Genomic DNA, 20456 nt, shown 5'->3' on the forward strand with positions numbered 1-20456 from the left:
TTTTGCGATGGGTCAGTTACGCTGGCCTCAGAATCTTGTTTTGATGCTAGACGCTTGTAGATTAGCAAGAAATAATACGATCAGTCCAAAAAGCAACTCTCTACGTTCAATATTGACCGAGATATTGCACTTGGAAAAATTCGTTAAATGACGTCATCCACCGCGGTAGTGACACCCTTGGTTCCACTTTCATCTATGTTGCTTTCATCCAAGTATCACGTTGAGTGACCAGTGAAGATTTGTGTCTCACTGATTCACGAAAACAAGGTGAAGGAACCGAGGGTGTCAAGCCAAGGGTGACTACTGCGGTGCGGATGATGTCAGAAACCGACTTTTTCAAAACGAGTTATCTCAATCAATATTGATATTGAACGAAGAGAGTTGCTGATAAACGGGTCTTGTTATTTTTAGCTAATCTGCAAGAATCGCGCATCAAAACATGAATCTGTGACCAGTGAGTCCGACCCAGTAGCCGATTTTAATCGAGTGAAAGTTTGCGCAAAGCGTGATGGTGGTATTGATCTTGCCGAAAATCAACGCCCTTTCTCTCTCTGTCTTTTCAACGGATCTCTTGCGCGTGTCAGGAATTCGCAATCTAAACACTGATCCCTATGTAAAATTTCGCGAGAAACATGATGGTCCCACTGAAATCAACTTCAACGAAGTGAAGCAAGTTTTATACGCTTTCAACGCTTGAAAGTGAAATAAATTTGCTGCAAACTTTCTTTAAAACGTTAAGTATTTGAGGTAGTGTTAGTCGAATTTATAGCGATAATGTTTCGATTTTCATGTGATAATATTATGGCATTAACCAATGCATATCGTTCTCACCAAATTCTTGATGCTCTGTAATGCGCAAGTTCCTGGCCCCTAGGACTGAGTCCAACCTTGGTCAACGAGAGCCCGAGCCCACGGCGCGGCGCGGCGCGGCAGATGAGAAATCCTAATTATTTGACATTTCAATCGTCATTCTAAACTTAGAAATACGGCGTCCGAATATTTTTGGTCATGAAGATGGAGACTAATAATAATCATCGGCGATGAAGGAAGCATCTCTTGATGAGTATCATGTTTTTTTCTCCGTAGGAATTGCTCGAGTTCCTTCTCACCGGCCCCGGGAGCATTCCAATCGCGTATCACTCGAGGGTGAGTCAGACGAGTCATCCTGGCTGACTCATATGCCGCAGGATGACATAACTAGAGGTCAAACTGATGTTAATAAGAGAGAGAGGGGGGGAAGACTGGAGAGAACTAGAGTCCCTTAATACTGAGAGTTAAGACAATGTGAATCCATTCCTGATTGGTTCCCGTATTTTAGGCCTCCACAGTGTCAAAAACGGGGATAAAGATCCTAATGCATAGGTTGGCACCGGCACTTTTCTAGTGATTTTCGTTTTACACGTTTTCGCCCTTTTGGGCCCAAAGATAAATCGGCGCGTCCATCCTATTCCGAAGTACACTCATCGCGTGGAGCACCATATCTCTACACGGTGAGGGCGGCATCAATGTGCGAGGGCTGGGCCAGCACCAGTCCATGCATAGATTGCCAATTATTTTTCGCGCTAATTTTCGGCCTCGGTTGCCGACACCAATTTTCGTGAGGGCCGCGTCGCACAGTACGGCATCCTTATGGATGCGGACAAAAATCGGTAAAAGACACTTAACTTTAAGTAATGAGGATAGTAGTACCGACATTTTGCACTATCTAAGTAAAACACTCGAGGAATAAGAAAATGTCATACCTCAGGATTTTTTGCGTATTTTTCTCCTAAATTGACGTCTTAACTTCAGGTAATGAAGATAGTAATACCGAAATTTGGCACTATCTAAGTAAAACACTCGAGGAATAAGAAAATGTTATATCTCAGGATTTTTTTGCGTATTTTTCTCCTTTGAAGTTGACGTTTTTTCCCCGTGTATTTCTTAAGGACCAGTGATTCTCGACCCATTTCTTGCCCACTCTCTACCCAAATTTGAGGTAGTTTTGAGCGAAAAATTTGAAAATGAACCATCATTGTGTGTCAGAGATATCTAAATCTTTAAGGTGACAAACCCCAAAAAAATATTCAGATGTCGAGTTGTGAATTCTTTAATTTTGTCCACAGAGGGCAGCACTGTGCGTCGCGTCGGATCGCATCGGGAGCCGCAATGGAAGGGAGGGTACCGCGGCGTCTTTGATTTTTGGCGGGCAATTCGAAATTTACGAGCTGACGAAACACGCCACTTCAATTTCCCCTTTCGCGGTTACAATCCCTGCTCGCATGCTCCGCTCTGTGTGTTACCGAACCGAATCACGGGGGCCGTCCGTAAACTACGCCACCCATTTTCCCCGAATTTTTGACCCTCCTTCCCCTTTCTCACCTGCATGTCACTCACCTCTGGACCCCCTCCCCCTCCTAAAAAGTACGTCATGTCACGCATAGCCTTTAGCGTAGGTGTAGGGTTGTAGCAAACATGAGCTACAGGTGTATCACACATTGATTCATACGTTAAAATGACTCGAAAATAATGGTCATAAAGGAAAAGTCTAAAATCCACTCTTTTTCTCGCTATGATAAGGCGAGACTATGGGAGGCTAAAATATGAGAGCCAATCGGAATTTTGTCACCTCTCTTAAGGTGATTCGACGGACGCCATATTTTTTGTCACAATGGCATTCGATATATCGCATCAATTGGTTCCATTTTTTCAGCTACTCGTCATTTTTCTCCAATTTTGAGATCGCAATTCTGTTGTCAGGAGACTAAACCATTCACTTACCAATTTTAACAGAGAAATTCAACGTTATAAAGGCGTGGTTTTTTCAGAGAGAAAATATCGCATTCGAGTGCAGTTTCGATATCAGTATCGAATGCGATGTTTTCTCTCTGAAAAAACCACGCCTTTATTACGTTGAATTTCTTTGTTAAACTTGGTAAGTGAGTGCTTTAGTCTCCTCACAACAGAATTGCGATCTCAAAATTGGAGAAAAATGACGAGTAGCTGAAAAAATGGAGCCAATTGATGCGATATATCGCATGCCGTTCTGACACAAAATATGGCGTCCATCGAATCACCTTAAGGAGGAGACTCTAGTAGGAAAAAACGATGAGAGATTTTTAAAATTTCCGAATTTTCTGTCCATCTGGCGACACCGTGATGTAGTTGGCCGCGATGAAGCTTCCAGAAAACGTGACTGACTCATACATCTGCGGTTCTCATATTTTTCCCGCTCTTTTTAATCAGCATGAGACGCTTGTTCTCTGTATTTGCTTATCGGTTTCCTCTGCTCCGCATGACGAGACGAATGAGTTTACTATCATCAGATTCCGCTGTCGGGCTATGAAGGGCCGTTTGTAACTAAAGATACGAATGTTGGCAATATATAAGAAATGGTGTAATATATGAAATATTCAAGATATATATGAAATTTTGAAATATATATACGAAATTGTCGCAATATACAAGAAATATGTCAATATTTAGGAAATCGACTCCAAAATATGTGGCGAAAATCGTGCAATATATAAGAAATCAACTTCACAATATATATGGCGAAATTCGTGCGATATACAGGGTAATCCATAAGTCCTTTCCATCCCCTCCAAATTTTTACCTAATTGAGGCAAAGATTTGAAACCTGGGGGATGTTCTTAGGTTAAAGGGAGCTACTTTCTGGCCCCCTAAAATTTTCCGGGGAACCCTTAGGGGGGAGGGGGGATGAAAACCAATTATTTTTTCAATTGAGAAGACCCTTTTTTTTGTACCTTGTTCGAAAGAGCATCAAAAAAGGAAACTTTTCGGGTGAACCAGAAGTCAGTATCTCAAACCGTTTCAAAATGGCGTTCGGTTAAAATTCAAGATGGCCGAAAATTGACACCGATTGTTTGTCAATGGATTTGCTCGAAAATCGGTACCTATCTACGGGTGTTTTGTCAGGAGTAAAACGAATTTGAAGTTAGATTTCTAAAAAAAAAAAAAAAAAAAAAAAAAAAAAAAAATCGGCCTTTTTGGAATTTTTTTCTTTAGAAATCTAACTTCAAATTTTTTAATCTCATGCCAAAATACCCCTAACTCCCAAGTTTCTGAATTTTCGGCCATTTTGGAAATTTGTTGTTTTTTTAGAAAATCTAACTTCAAATTCATTTTTCTCCTATCAATATACCCGTAGATACCGATTTTCGCGCAAATCCATTGACAAACAATCGGTGTCAATTTTCGGCCATCTTGAATTTTAACCGAACGCCATTTTGAAACGGTTTGAGATATTGACTTCTGGTTCACCCGAAAAGTTTCCTTTTTTGATGCTCTTTCGAACAAGGTACAACAAAAGGGGTCTTCTCAATTGAAAAAATAATTGGTTTCCATCCCCCCTCCCCCCCCCAAGGATTCCTCGGAAAATTTTAGGGGGCCAGAAAGTAGCTCCCTTTGACCTAAGAATATCCCCCAAGCTTCAAATCTTTGCCTCAATTAGGTAAAAATTTAGAGGGGGTGGAAAGGACTTATGGATCACCCTGTATATCGCACGAATTTCGCCATATATACTGTGAAGTCGATTTCTTATATATTGACTCATTTCTTATATATTGCACGATTTTTGCCATATAGGTAGTTTGGAGTCGATTTCCTAAATATTGACACATTTCTTATAAATTGCGACAGTTTCGTATATATATTTCAAAATTTCATATATATTTTGAATATTTCATATGTTACATCATTTCTTATGTATTGCCAACATTCGTATCTTTAGTTACAAACGGCCCTTCATAGTCGGGCTACTACCGGCCTGCTATATCATACTCCCATACTTCAACTTCGACTAGCTCTCATTGTACACCAGTTAATCTTTATTTTCCCTTCACTGTCCTTTTGGTAGCAGTTTCAAGCCCTGTTGATTTTTGATCCTCAAAATAAAAATTCCCATTTAGGGCTTCTCCGTTTTGACCGTGCATTGCCTCCAGTGGTTCCCATTTCCCAGAAGTAGTGCCGAATTCCGAAACTTATGAGATTTTCTTGAATTTTTTTTTCGGAGTTTCCTGAAATGTTTGTGCATTTTCCGGAACTTTCTTGGAACTTTTGAAAAATCTAAAAGGAATTCCGGAGCTTTTGACGGTCATGGAGTGGGAGGACTGGTTGCCTCAGAAATCACTCGACAAGAACGTCAGCTGAGTAGAGTGATCCCATTATGCATTTCGCAATGGAGAAATTGCATACAAAAATGTTTTTCCTTCATCTGAGAGTGCCTGATGAGCTGAGTTCGCAGTATTTTTCATATTTTTTTCTGACATGGAAAATTGGGGAGAAATAGATTTAAAAGTGAGAAAATTTGCCACCTACTGACGCCATCTGGCGGCATTTTCCATTTAAATACATGCATTTTTAGCAGATTTGGTTATTTTGTCATATTTTTCCCAATAATTGTTCAATATAGAAACCAAGGATAACCTCGTACTAAGTTTTCCTAGCTATATCATTTTAAAGATGAAATTCACAAACTTTAAGACACCTGCATTTCTCCATTATTTGCATTTTGCATAACACGTCATTGTCTCGGAGCTGCTGGGTAGAAATCGCGACCAATAATCGCTAAGACAAACAGTATCGAAGCACCAATTTTTTTTTATTTTTCATTTTTTTTTTTTAACGGACACACGGCGCGGCGCGGCGTGATTACGTCCACTCTCTTATAATTCGATGGATGATTTTCCTTGTTTACTTCGTTTCCTAAAAGTATCAGAAAATACCTTCGATAAAAAAAAAAGCGTGAGACTGTTTTCTGCTAAATTTTAGGATTGAAACATGATGGACGGAGTTTCAACGCAGAAATAACTGGAATTTGAAGAACTCGCCCGGTTGGTCGCTAACCCCAAGCATGGGAACCGCAACATTTACGCACCTCACTTTTGATCCGACGCACAAGAAGAAAACCGATGAGATGGATGTCCATATAAGTATTACGTAATCAGTAGTGGCGAGGCGCGAATGATCGATTATCGATATTTCCCCCATTTGAGGCTATGGCAAAGAATCGATAATTACGGTGTTCGTTGCGAAAATCCTGTTTATCGATCCTTTTACATAGGTTTCAATGACCGATCAATCGATATATCGCAAAGCACGCCACGCCATGCCGCGCCATTGTGGGTGATATAATGTTCTTAACAGAGTGTGAGTGCGGGTCTTCAGCATTTTGTTAAGGAGCGTCACAAGATTCACGAAGTCACGAGGGGTTTGATGATGGTGTCGTTATCTGATGTTAAATATAGGTAAATGTTACGTAACAATTAGTTAGCATCATTTGTCGCTCTGAATATTCAGTTATTTACGGGCAGTTTTCATAAAATTTCTCTTTGAATATATTTTTTTTATTCTTATACTTCTAAATCTAGTACGCTCTATACAATATCAGTTTTTTCGATTGGCTGAGGCCAAGTACACGCTTGTTCTGAATTGTACTGAAAAAGGGGGGGGGGGGTGTTCAGGCAGGTGTTACGCTATCACTTGTGAGGTATCTAGACCAGTATTAAGGGTGCGTTATACAACACTGAGAAAAAACTATGGCTTATAAACCTATTACACTGAGAAAAAACTATGGCTTATAAACCATTAGAGGTAAATATGGAACACCACTAATAGTAGTACCTCTACATATAATAATAGCACATATACCTTAGTTATGGTCTCTGTACCTTAATTAGGTACAGAGACCTTAGTATGGTTCACAGACCGAGAATCATTAGTTTATTTACGACTATTATAGGTGTTCCATATTTACCACTATAGGTTTATAAACCATAGCTTTTTCTCAGTGTAGAGGTAAATATGGAACACCACTAATAGTAGTACCTCTACATATAATAATAGCACATATACCTTAGTTATGGTACGGGGTACCTTAATTAGGTACAGAGACCTTAGTATGGTTCACAGACCGAGAATCATTAGTTTATTTACGACTATTATAGGTGTTCCATATTTACCTCTAATAGGTTTATAAACCATAGTTTTTTCTCAGTGAAGGGGTGAGGAGGTTCTCCAAAAATCGGAATTGTGTCGTTACGTAATTTGCGGACACCACCTTAAACTTATCGAAGTTCTTGATTCTTGCTCACATTCTGAATACCGTGGAAAACGGCAAAATCTGCGAGACTCTTGGATATATTGTATCACTGAGAAAAAACTATGGCTTATAAACCTATTAGTGGTAAATATGGAACACCACTAATAGTAGTACCTCTACATATAATAATAGCACATATACCTTAGTTATGGTCTCTGTACCTTAATTAGGTACAGAGACCTTAGTATGGTTCACAGACCGAGAATCATTAGTTTATTTACGACTATTATAGGTGTTCCATATTTACCTCTAATAGGTTTATAAACCATAGTTTTTTCTCAGTGAGTCGGGTGATTTTGCCTTTGATACGCGTCTTGTACATGGATTACATTTTGCAATAAGGAACCACTATCTCTGGCTCCTCTATAAAAGCACCCTGCTGCACAGGGAAACCAACGGCATATATGCTGTTTCTAAAATGGGCCAGAAATAGTGGTTCCTTATTGCAAAATGTAATCCACATGACACTCTGATTATAATAATAACCATCTGCAGCATAATTAGAATGTAAAGCTCTCAAAATTTGGCTCACTTTCAAGAGAGTTCATGTCATGTCAGCTTAAATGTCGGGTATTTTTTTTAATCCTGGAGATAAAGTACTCACTTCCTAAGCTACCTGCATGAATTACCACTCACAACTGAAGCGCTGGATGCAGAAAAGGCATTTCTTGGTTGCGGTGCCTCAGAACCTCCGCTAACTTTTCAACCATTATAATAATAGTGAATTGTATGGAATTTGTTGAAACTTTTACGGAATTTTCCTCATAATTCTCAACCCTGAAAACGAAAATTTGCAGACCATTCATTGAAGAGTTTTCTCTCCAAAATATAGATTAGCAGTGAAGATTTTGAGACACCGCAAACAAGAAATTCCCTTCCTACATCCAACGCTTCGATTATTTTGACTTTTAATAGGCGATTTTGCATTCATAGCTTTCCTAACATTCCGCTGTCGAGGCATTGCAACGATTAAAACTTTGATCTGGTCTACGATCATCAAGATTGTTTGCTAACCTCATAGGGGGGGAGGGGGCGTATCAATGTCACAGACTTGTATATTTCACTCTCAATTTTTGGGGTAGGCAAGAAAACACCGTACTTGCAAAAAGCGATGGTTACGCATTTGAGGATTTGTAACTTGTTTGTCTGCAAATTTTCCCTTGCAGTGTAAACTTTGTTAAAAAAATCCACCAGCATACTTTGATGCTGCTTTTGTAATGATTTTCTGGTCAGTATATGGATAAAATACTCTTTGGCATAAATAAGTAACGCCTGAGACACGAAGCGCTTCGGGAGGTAGGACCGCAGAGCGGTCAGCAGGCGTAGCCCACTAGTAGCCTCAGAGGCTCTGGTTACTATATCAAACTACGATTATCTTATCAACTATGATATTTTAAGGACCGTTCGAGTAACATTGTAGTTTATTTAGAAAGCAGGGGGAGGGGCTTTAGGTGTTTTGCTCATCCCTCCGCAGAAGTTATAAATTCGAATTTTTCGCAGGTCGGTTTTATAGTCACTTCAATGGCTCAGATGTTAACGCACGATCAGCTATATATGATAAGCACATATTTCTCCAATTCGATTACGGTGTCTAAATAGTTCAAGCATTTCCCCTCTTCTCTCGGCCCTTGAATTAATTACCCCCCCCCCCTTTCATGATGATAATTAACCAGGCGTTTGAGGCACACTGTCTTGAATCGCCGCACAGTGGATGGAGTCAATTATATAGGTCGGAGAAGAATTGTTTAACTATAACTGCAAATTTTGACGTTTATTTTGTCACATTTTAAATTTTAAGGGGTGCTTTTGGAAGGAAATTTCACGAAAAAACCAATGGTACCACTTTTAGAACCTTATAGTTTTGTATAAACGGAGTTATGAGCGTTTAACGTTTCCAAATTTTGTCCGACCTCTCCTATAAACTCCATCCACTGTGCGCCGAATGAGAAATTTTCGATGACGGCCTACCCTCGCGCGCTTGCGCAGTCGAAATGAATCATCGAGCTCAAGCCAGTGAGATGTATATATAAATATAATATCTCTTAAAAATTCAAATCCACAGGGTCAACGAACCCGATCGGGTTTCTTTTTATGTTTTGATTGTTAAAAAAAAGAAGTAAAAACCTGTTTTACAAGCCTGTGTAAGTTGATGAATCTGAATGTCAGTGACCGCCGTTGTAAAATTGTGCCCGGCCTGCCCGGCGTGCCGTTGGCTTAGAACTGTGTGATGTGCTGTCGGAAAATTTACATTGACCTTTGCATTTTGTGTCCGTATGAAGCCGCATTTACACTGTCTCGGTGCAAAAATTCAACTAATTCCTTTTTTATAGGTACATAACTTTCACAAGACGAAAAAATGATCTGAAGAAAAACTTCCGTGACACTAAATACATTAAATGCATGGCCTGAATGACGCCAACAGGCCAAAAACAGAGTGAATTTTATAGGCTTAGAACTTCTTTGAATTGGACTGCGTTAAGTAGAAAGGAACCAAGCCACGTCAGCTATTGCCAAGTTTAATTCAGCAACTTGATTTTTTACATGAAAACGGTTGTGTGGATTTTTGTACAAATTTTAGTGAATTTACTGCATAGTACGAGCAAATCCCTCGAAATTTTCAAAGGAATCCGCACAAACTTTCTCTCGTATAAAAATAATTTGCCCAGTTAAATTTGGCATTAGCTGATGTGGCTTGGCTCCTTTCTGCTAAACGCGGTTCAATTACAAACACTGCGCGCCACTTTGTCAGCTACTGTGATGCCATGCCAAAATGTTCACATCGCAGGTGCTCATCATTTGTTTAGTACGAGTACTAAGTGGACGTATTTCTATCAAACAGAGGTGAGAAATATGGGTGTGCGTGTGCTCTAGAAAGCTACATAAGAGAAGTGTGGTCAGAGGGCCTGATTCCTTTTGAAGAATTGGAAAAGCGGGATTTTAAATTCAGCAAAGAGAACTATGTGCCACCTGAATGCGGGACATATGAGCCGCGGGCATGGGACGAAAGCGTTGTGGACAGGGCTCATGAGTTAATGACCACTGCGAGGAGCCACGACGACGGCATCCATCTCCGTTGACGTCACTGGCGCTTTATTATTCTCATTCACTCTTACGGCCAGAGAACTGACGAGCACACCCCATATTTCTCACCTCCACATAAATTTGTTTGATAGAAATACGTCTAAATAGTGGTTCCTTATTGCAAAATGTAATCCAATTATTCCGTCTTGTTTCTCTTCGCGCGATCCACCAAAGGCTGCACGCCGCCGCCCAAAATTTAAAAAAATGAAAATTTAAGCTGCAGCAATGTGACGACAATGGGTTAAATTTTCAAAATAGGAATTCCGTCAGAAAAGCTGGGAGTTAAAGTCTCTAAAGTCTCTCTAAAGTCTGGGAGTTTTACTCGAAATCGATAAAATCTAATTTTTTTCAAAAACAGCACTTTTGCGCCTTTCCTCCTCAATTTATGGGCGGTCCCTCCGGAGGATTGATCCAATATCGAATATTTATGGAAGCGTTTGAAACTAGAGAACCTTCACGAGGAGAGTATGGACAGCTCGATTTATGTAGCTGTAAGGGTCCAAAAGGGCGATAACGTGAAAAACAAAAATCGCTAAAAAAGCACTGCTGTCAACCTATGCATTTGGAGGATCACTCAATATGCCCGACAGCGCAATACAAACAAGCGTCTTTAAAAACTTTGAAACTGAGAAAATGTAAGCGAAATCAAAGTTTCGTACGTGCTATGATAATTTTTGATCAGTATAAATAGTTGAAATGTGAAAATTAGTATCACTGGATAATTCGAGTTCATATTACGTTGGCTCCCCTTTCGGGACCCAAGAGCTACATTGACCTGATCGAACCTAACCTCCAAATTTTCTAGTTGTCCATACTCACTATATTTGAAACTCTTGTGAACTTGGATGAGGCTCATCAAACTTGACCTTCTCTGGTTGGCGGGAGGATTTGAAGTCCGACAACCCTGTTGACCGGAGCCAAGCTGAACCAAGCCGCAGGCGGCCCGGGTCTCCTGACACGGACGGCGCGGCGCGGCGGCGCGGCGGCAGAAGCATGGGCCCGGCACTTGCCAACCAAGATGGGAACGCTGCTCTGAGGCTCTGGTATTCGTTGCAAATCCCGATGAAAATTTCACGCCGTTCTCTTTGCTCCGGCCGAAAATGATTTTCGAAGTTTCATCGCATACTTCGGCACCGTGCAATGGAGTCGTAATCCTACCGCGGTGAGTTTCGGTGCTGGCACGGCTTTTACCAACGCACCGCTCAGCGCCAATCCCAGGGTAAAAATACTGGAATTTTTGTTATGAATTGAGGAATTAACCGCGGAATCGCATTTTGTATGTTCAGGGGATTCAAATGAGTAAAGAAGTAAATGAAGATGAGAGGAAGATTGAGGACGGATCAAAACTAGGGGGCTATGCCCCCCGCCCCCTGTCCATCACGCGGCCAAACCCCCAGAGAGCGCTCTCTTGGGACTTAATTTACCTATTCGGATCATCCGGGGACTATCCTTCATCAGTACTTGCTCAAGCACAGCTCATAAATATGAAATTGATGTTTTTTTCGCCAGATTGCCCTTTTCCATGATTTTACGGTATTCAAATCAAAACAATATGTGAAAACAGTTAACATTCTCTAAAACAGGGTTGGACTGGCTCGCATCTGAGGGCGTAGATCCTTGGCTGATTAAAGGGTCGTAATGTGATATTTTCTGGTTGGGCATTCCTTACGTGGGGGAGGGGTTCAGAAAATTTTGGCTAATCAGCACAAGTTTACGCTATAGTTTATTAATCGTACGGAGTGAAAATTGCAAAATTGAACTTTCTTGAAGTAACCGACAGACTTCTGAAATGAAAGAAAACATAAATAATTAAAGCCACTAGACGCGTCCAAGCACCATTATTTCCAAAAGAACCGAGCCAGTGCTGCGGTTTACACGAGCTTAAGACGTGGATCTGCAAATCCATCCTAGAAAAGAATCAGACAGGAACCTGAAAAAAAAAACGAGTATCAACACAGCCGAAATGCATTCGGGCCTCTTTTTCAACTTTTCTCCGAATCTGAGCGCCACCATATGTAGCAGAGCAATGAGAGCTCACGCTTCGCATCATCGCGCCTTCAATCTTTCAGATGAATCACGGACGTCCATCAAGTACGAATAGTTGTATCTCTGCGCCGTCTTAAACGCGCATCCTTTCCCTCCCTCTATTTCCATATTGTATTTGTTTCCGATTGTCTTATTCGTAATGGTGCTTCAAGCACTACGTGAGTAACACAGCCGAGGGCAGGAAAAATGTGTTCGGGCCTTTTTTTTTTAAACTTTTCCACCGAATCTGAGTGACACCTCATTGACAGCATATAGCAGAGCATTGAGAGCTCACGCTTCGCGTCATCGCGCCTTCAATTTTTCAGATGCAGCACGGACGTCCATCAAGTACGAATAGTTGTATCTCTGCGCCGTGGTTAACGTGCATCTTTTCCCTCGCTTTATTTCGATAATGTGTTCGTTTCCGTTTGTCTTATTCGTAATGGTGCTTCAAGCACTACGTGAGTAACACAGCTGAGGGCAGGAAAAATGTGTTCGGGCCTTTTTTTTTAAACTTTTCTCCCGAATCTGAGCGACACCTCATTGACAGCATATAGCAGAGGATTGAGTTACCAATGAGGTTCTACTATTTCTAGTTCAATCAATGAAGCACCAACCTGCATAGGGAAAATTTTCACATATACGTTGTTCCTACATGAGTCAGACTTGGCAGTTCCGCTCTGTTAAATGCAGTCCGAATCGCATTGACAACTGGTTTTTTTTTAATCCATCGACGTGAACCTCGGATATTCCAGAGGAGAAACGTAACGACGCGACAAGACGACGCGGGAGCTAAAAATTAAACCAGTTGAAGACTTGAACAATTTTGATCAGGTGGAAGGAATGTTTGTAAATTTGTCGTCTTGATAGTAACGTGCTCCAACAGGAAATGACCGCGCGTCGCGCCTTCTTTCGGGTAAGGGAAGAATAAAAATTAATTGGATTAAAATACGCCAAATAAGAGGGGAATCTAGGTATTTAGCGGCAAATTTTTACGTCAGAAGAAATTCCTGCTTCCTTTTTATCATAACTCTCCGACTATCCTCATTGGAGTAGTTCCGATGACGGAAAAAGAGGAACCAGATTCGGTTGAAAAAACAACGTTACGTCATTTTTCACTCTGACCACAATCAGGCTTTATTTTGTCAGGTGGATCCTACCGACAACTCCGATTAAGCACGGTTTTACGAAAAATTAGAGGAAAAAATACTCTTGATATTAAAGTAGTAGAGAATCTCGTCGAAAAAAAATTGAAAAACTCTAAAATGAAGGTACAGCGTCCTTGCTTTGGACGGCAAGGCTGCGTCAATCACTCTCGGTCGTACTACACTGAAAAAAAAAAAAAAAAAAGAATCTTAAATTTGCCGCCAAGAAGTATTTTTTCTTAAATCAAGAATTTTCCTGCATAATATAAACCACTTTTTTCGCTTAATCCAAGCATTATGTTTCTTGTATCAAGAAAAATTCAGCTTAAATCAGTTAAAAGAAATTTTTGGCAGAAATTTAAGAATCATCATGCTTGAGCGGAGCACAGTTTTTTGGTTAGTGTATGGTTTGGAGTCATCCGTTGATCAGTAAGGTAGCTCTTGAAGTCAACGTCAAAGAATATAAAGGGGGATAATCGGGAGCAAATGATTTTGGATTTATTTTCGCAGGATGATGACTGATGGTTTCATTATTTCATTTAATGAGACATCTTGTCTCGCTAAACATTCTAGATAGCTCTCGATACTTCATTCCCGAGAGAAAATATGCGGTTGAAGTTAAATTCATAGCAACTCACAACTCGTATCCTCAAAAAATGAACCAGGCTCATTCCTTGTCATTTAGTTCAGTGCAACTTTGTTGCCTCGTTCACGGCGGCGATATCAGCGTGGCGACCGCATTGGAGGGATCTGCCCAATCAAGCAGGTTCAGCCCGGTCATGATTGGAGTCGGTATCAGTGGCGAGCCGTGAATGATCGATTATCGATATTTTCCCGTTCGAAACGGTGGTAAAGAATCGATTACCAAGGTGTTCGTTGCGAACATCCTGTCTATCGATCCTTCTCCATAGGTTTAAATGACAGATCAATCGATACATCGCAAAGCACGCTACGCCACTGGTCGGTTTCTGGACGCGCAACCGCGCTCTAATTATAATTATCACTTTCACCGAACATGATAATTAATTACAGGAAAAACAAGTCAACACGGAACGGAACCAAAGCCAAGTTTCCTCGCTTCGCCGCGGTCCCCACGCTGCCGTCCTTAGGAAGAACGCCGTATAAGCCGTCAAACGTTGCCAAGTTTCCTTCGATGAAAACTGAATTTACTGGAATACTTGCGAAAGTTTTTCTTCAAACTTCCCATAAAATTTTCTACGCAGTTTATTCTAAAATATCTGAAAATATCATGGAAAAATAAGCATAAATTTTCTACAAAATACATGTTTTATTCGGGGAAATTTGGCAACTCTCGAATGTTCATACGACGTTCTCCCATAGCGCGGCAGCATGTCTGTGTCTTAATAGCTGCCGGCTCTTTACCAAGCCAATCCGAAATCGGTGCTTTCGGTAAAATCAAATCAATCACTCAGTAGCAGAAATTCTGAATGGTGTTACTTCCAAAATTCTGAACAAAAAGTGGCAGCATACGCATAGATGGCTCCAGACACCTCGAACGGGGGGGGGGGGGGGGTCGTCGTAAGGGGGGTCCAGCCCCCCCACCAAACAATTTTTGCATTTTTTAAGCATCTAATATGCAAGTTTCAGTCAATTTCATCATGAATAATTACCATGTGTAGGCGTTTTTCCTTCTTCTTTCCTCCATCCTTCCTTCTTTTTCCCCTCTCTTTTTCTTCCTCCTGTTTTCGGGAGATAAAAGGAGAAGGGGGGGGGGGATCGTGTGCCCCCCCCCCCTCCCCTTGGATCCGTGTATGAGCAAACGAGAGAGGCTCTGATTTGCACGGACGAATAAAAAAACCTGGCAATGTTCACTTAACAAGGTTGTTGTAATACATTCCTCCGAAATTCTGACAGCCAGTGCTACATTGTGAACATGATGATACTCCGTCCAAATGTTGAATGTTGAGAAGTCGCGAGATACTGAAGATCGAGGCAAGTGAATTGAGTACCTATATAGCGAGAGTATGGACAGATTGCTTCATGGAGGGCTTACACTTAGGGCCCAAAAGTGCAGCCATTCTTCTAACCAACTTCTAACACACAAAATTTCACTGCTAGTCTGCAGGGTCTGCAGATTTCAATTCTAACCAAGATGGCCGAGAACGTACATAAATGAGCTTTTTTCCGCAAAAATGAATACATTTATGCAAAAACCAAGTCAAACAGGTGCTTTATAAACGACAGTTCCTAATAATTGTATTAGTAAATTGCTTTGTATAATTGAATTTCATAGGTTGGCTGCATTTCTGGGCCCTAACTTTGTTCGCGGAGGCATCGGTGAAGGCCTGATGGATTTTCGGAGTTTCACATCCGTCTATACTTTTGCTATGTATGTAGGTACTCTACACGTGAAAAACCAGCCAAGTGGCAATTATAGTAATTTAGGGTAAAATAAAGTGGTTTTACAGTCAATCACTGTTATTTAGAGTCAAAAACTAGATCTCATCTCCAGTGTAGGAGATATTTTTCACTGGGTAGACTTTTAGCCATGTATCTTTTACAGGTGCAGTACTTAATTTCTGATGCTCACAACTAGGTTTCCTAGTTTCCTGCCTCCTCCCTTTTTGTTTTTTCCCGTATGCGACCAAATTCCATTTCAAGCGGTGCGGTGGTACCTTAAGTGTTCTTGCTATTTTAAAAGTACTTCTGCTGGGCTAGGTACTGTAACCATAATAGGGATGACATCGCCTTATTGGAAAAAGAGTCCGTAAGCCATGATTACTGCAGCTTGCTTGATATTTGTGACGTCACCTGAATCACGTCCAACGATTTCATCTTTGGAAAGGCCTTCAATCCATTCTGCCGGAGCTAATACACCGCGCGCGGTGAGCATCAAGATATCTGGCCTTTTTAGGCCTGATCTCAGTTTGCCAGATTTGCTAAAATTCGGTTTCTTTCTGATTTTAAAACAGTCATGATGGATCACCATGCAGGGTAAAAGATAAAACATCATTAGATAGGTTTCCTCATTACAATTCTACGCAAAACACAGCGAACGGACAAGAAGGAAAATGGGGAATGGGCCTGTTTCAAACTTCAGCCAGAGCAAAAGGAGAGTAGTTCCTTGCAGTAAACGGGACCGGATTAAGAGGGTGGCCACATGGACCGCGGCCCATGGCGGGAAAATGTAGGGGGCGGCAAATTTTGCAATCTTTTTGAATGTATGTATCAAAAAAAGAGAGAAAAAAATCAGATTCAGAAAATAAATTACAAACGAGAAATGGCAACAAAATCTATCATTTCCCGAGAGTAAATGTATAGTAATTTCTAATTTTATCGTATTTCGGTGATACAAGAGACAACACCTTTAATAAGTTGAGTTAAGAGAGAAACCAAACACGCAATTTGACCTGGAGCGGCGCGACGCGACGGTCGGCATGAAACGCATAGCGCCTACAAGACTGCATGAATACTTCACGCATTGCGGCAAACACACTGCGGTTAGCTGCAGCAGTCGGCTTGAAACGCATAGCGCCTACAAGACTGCATGAATACTTCACGCGTTGCGCCAACACAGTGCGGTCGGCGCGGCGTTGGAAGTTAAAATTCTTAACCACATTTATGTTTGTTCTTTCATAATTTTTTCATTCGTTTTTTGTAAATGGAAGGCCTTGTCCAAACAGGGATGGGTATACGGAACTGAACTTTTGTTAGTGTTGACAGGGCTTTCACAAAAAATGTGCCCAACACGAGTAAACGCGTCTCATACACCCCTCCTCCACCGGCACGTTCACTTGATGCTTTTTATAGATCGTGTTCAACAGAATACACAGGTGAGATTATATTGATATCGATTGGTTCAATATGTAACCACAGCCTCAAAAGTTGATTTAGAAATCTGAGGTAACGGGTCTTATGTGATCGAATTTTTATTCTCTCGAGTACCAAATGGCAATGAAAAGTGAAATTTGAAAAAAAAAATTCGCCACCTTATTTGGGGACTCTAAAACTGAAATCACGGCAACTCTGACAATGTATTTGCTTCCTATCTTTGCATGGAGAGTTTGGTCTTGATGTAGAGGTAGACTCTCAGGACAGCGTGGGATATCCCCTCCATTTTGGCCTCAACTTGAGAGCTTTTTATGAGCTTGAGAGTTGATTTCAGAGAAAACCAGTGGCACCATCGTGTTTCTCACGAACTTTTACCTAAGAATCAATAGTTAAATCGCAAATTCCTCACACATGCAACGTTTCCATTACAAGGGAGCAACAGTCATCGTCCTAATTTCGGCTGTTGATTTACTTACACGGTGGCTGATGAGCTTCGGGTGACGCCATGAGCCAAACAAGTTTCCCAAACTTCGGCCATTTTCGGCTTTTTTTCAAAACGGAACTGCCAACACGTTGTTGATCATCAACCATATAGGTGAGTCAACAGTAGAATGCTGAAGTCCCGAAAGTAAAAGCTCCCACCTTGGCCGCGATACTAGTGGAGGGTCTCTTGTCTCTGGATCTACCCCAAGAGCAGTCACGAGAGGTAGTTGATTGAGGCCTCCGTTTTGGCCTCAACTTGAGAGCTTTTTTGAGCTTGGGATTTGATTTCAGAGAAAACCAGTGGCACCAGCGTGTTTCTCGCCAACTTTTACACAAGAATCCATGGTCAAATCGCAAATTCCTCACACATGCAACATCTCCATTGTCCATAAAGTATTATTGAATACCCGAAAGTAAAAGCTTCCACCTGTCGTCAAGAGGCCAGTGGAGAGTCTCTCGTCTCTATGGGTAGATCTGACGACGCCGGCCGGAAGAGCAGCGGCAGTCGTCGAGACAAGAGATGATTTTGCGGAGTCCGTCCACGATCGCGAGCGATGGAGCGGGCTCCCATATTAGTGGCGAGTGGTCAGCCTCGGCTTCGGCCGCGATGCACCGACAGCCCGGGCAGCGGCCGTTTCTGCGGAGAGCTCTGACGTGAGCGGCGACAGCATTGGCACGGGTCCGTCCCTTATCTTCGACCGTGCATCCGAAATGGCCGAGCGAGGCGAGCTTTCGCAACTCAGTTTTCGACTCGAAAAGGCCTCACAACCGCAATCGTAGACTCCGCACCTCTCTCCGCCTACTCTAATAGGGACCGAATCGAAGCCGGGAAAAAGTGACACACTTCTTAAACGGATGATCCGCAGATCTCGTCAACGATTCTGCATCGCATCGTATGCGCACACTCATGCTTATACACGGAATGTTGTTTGGATCGACTCAGATCTCAAACTGGAAGTCACCGATCGAACTTAGCCTACGCTATTCGAATCCACGTATGAGGAGCTTGGAAGACAAGGCGCGACATGAGTGGAGTGTTTGCTATTTCGAGAAATACGTATGTCAAGTTTCGCAATTACATGGGAAAGAAAGTTCAAACTGACTTTTTAATGCTGGAAAATTGGAATTTGGGTCAGACAGAATATGCATTTAGACTAGTATTACTTGAAATTATGAATATCTCAATTTTTTTCAAAAACTGCACTAATGCGTCTTGTTCTCCAAGCCCCTCAAATGGCAAAATAAGTTTCCATGCATACCTCGATTTTTGATCCTCTGTGCTAGTCCTCATCCAATAAATGTGAAAAGCGATCGACTACCGCTAGTTATCTATACGTGCAACCAGGGTCGGACTGGCTCGCATCTAAGGGTGCAGACCCTTGGCCGGTTAAAGGGGAGTAAAGTGATCTTTCATGGTGGGGTATCCCCTACGAAGAGAGAGAGGTTGAGAAAATTTTACCAAAGCAGCACAAGTTTACGGTATTTTCAGGTTCAAAGTTTATTAATAAATCGCAAGGAGCAAAACTTGCAAAATTGAACGTATTGAAGTAACCAACAGACTTCTGAAATTGAAGAAAACATAAAAAATTAAAGCCACTAGGACGTATCCAAACACCATTATTTCCAAAAGAACCGAGCCAGTGCTGCGGTTTACACGAGTCTAAGACGTGGGTCTACAAATCCATCCTAAAAAAGAATCAGACAAGAAACAGAAAAAAGAAGAAAGAACGAGTATCAACACAGCTGAAGACAGGAAAGACGTATTCGGGTCTCCTCTTTAACTTTTCTTCCGAATCTGAGCGACACCTCATTGACAGCATAAAGCAGAGCATTAAGAGCTCACGCTTCGCGCCGTCGCGCCTTCAATTTTTCAGATGCAGCACGGACGTCCATCGAGTACGAATAGTTGTATCTCTGCGCCGTCGTAAACGCGCATCCTTTCCCTCCCTCTATTTCCATATTGTGTTTGTTTGCGTTTGTCCTATTCGTAATGGTGCTTCAAGCACTACGTTAGTAACATAGCCGAAGGTAGGAGGGATGTGTTGGGACCTCTTTTTTAGCTTTTCTCCCGAATCTGAGCGACACCTTATTGACAGCATATGGCAGAGCATTGAGAGCTCACGCTTCGCGTAATCGCGCCTTCAATTTTTCAGATGCAACACGGACGTCCATCAAGTACGAATAGTTGTATCTCTGCGCCGTCGTTAACGCTCATCCTTTCTTTCGCTTTCTTTCCATACTGTGTTAGTTTCCGTTAGTCTTATTCGTAATGGTGCTTTAAACTAGTAGCATAGAGCAGAGCTGTGCGAGTTCACAACTCACGCCATCGCGTCTTACATTTTTCATATGCAATGTGGACATCCATGTTGCGCAAATAGTTGCACCTATCGTGTATACACTTCAGATGCCTCTTAATTTTGAATTTCGAGATGAATTAAGGTTAAGTTTGCACGAGATATGCTATGGTATGTCCAAATCAATAGTCATTTTGAAAAGGAAGAAATATGTCTAAAGGTCTCTCAAGCGGTCTATAAAGGGTGCGTGTGTCTAAAAATCGAACCGACAATCGCTTCTAAGGGAGTTACACATAGGGAATGAAGGAGCGGGATGATAAAGCGCCTGTATGTCAACAAAAAGGTGAACATTTTACAGATAAGTGTTTACGCTTCAGAAAGTAGTTCTTGGACCTCTGTTCACCACTATCATGCGTAAAAGCACCTTTCTTTACTCATTTAAGAAATTTTCCGAATATATTCGAGACATATCCAAGGTACCCGGAACATAATTTCCATTTCGGTTGATAATCATTTCCTATAAATTTTCTCCCA

At 41.5% G+C, this 20456-nt stretch overlaps 1 protein-coding gene and 1 long non-coding RNA gene across 4 annotated transcripts in view; one reads left to right on the forward strand and one right to left on the reverse strand.

Moving 5' to 3' along the window:
- The window catches only part of MESR6 (misexpression suppressor of ras 6), a 660344-nt gene that overhangs the window by 213262 nt on the left and 426626 nt on the right, over positions 1 to 20456 (reverse strand). The gene's annotated exons all lie outside the window — the stretch shown is intronic.
- The window catches only part of LOC140223864 (uncharacterized), a 38048-nt gene that overhangs the window by 16564 nt on the left and 1028 nt on the right, over positions 1 to 20456 (forward strand). The window contains exon 3 of one of the 2 annotated variants that reach the window (XR_011899155.1): positions 5773 to 6510. The exons of the other annotated variant lie outside the window; for it this stretch is intronic. This is a non-coding gene — a long non-coding RNA (uncharacterized lncRNA). Of the gene's footprint in view, positions 1 to 5772; positions 6511 to 20456 lie in introns of those variants that run through there. 2 annotated transcript variants of the gene reach the window in all.

The sequence above is a fragment of the Bemisia tabaci genome, chromosome 1, assembly GCF_918797505.1.
Source record: "Bemisia tabaci chromosome 1, PGI_BMITA_v3".
NCBI lineage: Eukaryota > Metazoa > Arthropoda > Insecta > Hemiptera > Aleyrodidae > Bemisia > Bemisia tabaci.